General features: G+C 38.0%; 1 pseudogene; it reads left to right on the forward strand.

The window, feature by feature from the left end:
• Positions 1-243: 243 nt before the first annotated feature.
• On the forward strand, positions 244-491 carry LOC143640945 (ATP synthase F(0) complex subunit f, mitochondrial pseudogene; annotated as a pseudogene).
• The last annotated feature ends 222 nt before the right edge of the window (positions 492-713 follow it).

A 713-nucleotide genomic window follows, 5' to 3' on the forward strand; every position in this document is an offset into this window, starting at 1 on the left:
ATTGAATCTTAACTAATAGTATTATCTCCATAAATGGAAGGATTGTTAGGAAGTGTTCAGAAAGAACTTTCCTAAGTTCTTATGTCTTCAAATATTTCAGTGTCTAAAAATATAGTATCTATGGGCAAGTGCAGACAGTTTAATATAATTCAAGCTATGTATGCAATATGGAGTGGAAGGTTAGGTTAAAGATTAAGATAAGAACCTTACAAGGCCTGGCTCAGCAGACACTAAGATTTTAGGATGACATTAGTCATGCCAGTGAAAGAGAAGAAACGCATGGATGTCAAACTAGGCGAGTGCCCAAGCTGGATATTGATGTGGGATTTTTCCCCTAAAGGCATTGGGTGAGCATTTCAGAGAGGTTACTACCAGTGTTACAAGTACGTCAACGTGAAGAAGGGGAGCATTGCAGGTGTCAACATGGTGATGGCAGCATGCTGCTTTTCAGCTACTGCCTTTCTTAACAGTACCTCAAGCATGAGTGGTGATGCAAGTACCAATGAAGAGGCGTCAGTTTGGAGAGTATACTATGTACTCCTGATTGGGACTGCCTCCAGTATGAAAGTGGCCTCATGGCTGAATTCTTTCATATCCTGAGTATTAACACCAAATAAAGGTGACTGGTTAAAAAAATTAAGATTTCTTTGTTGTTTGTTTATGTTTATATAAGAAATAAAAATCCAAAACCTAGTGGCTTAAAACAATGAAAA

The sequence above is a fragment of the Callospermophilus lateralis genome, unplaced genomic scaffold (genome assembly GCF_048772815.1).
Source record: "Callospermophilus lateralis isolate mCalLat2 unplaced genomic scaffold, mCalLat2.hap1 Scaffold_79, whole genome shotgun sequence".
In the NCBI taxonomy this organism is placed as follows: domain Eukaryota; kingdom Metazoa; phylum Chordata; class Mammalia; order Rodentia; family Sciuridae; genus Callospermophilus; species Callospermophilus lateralis.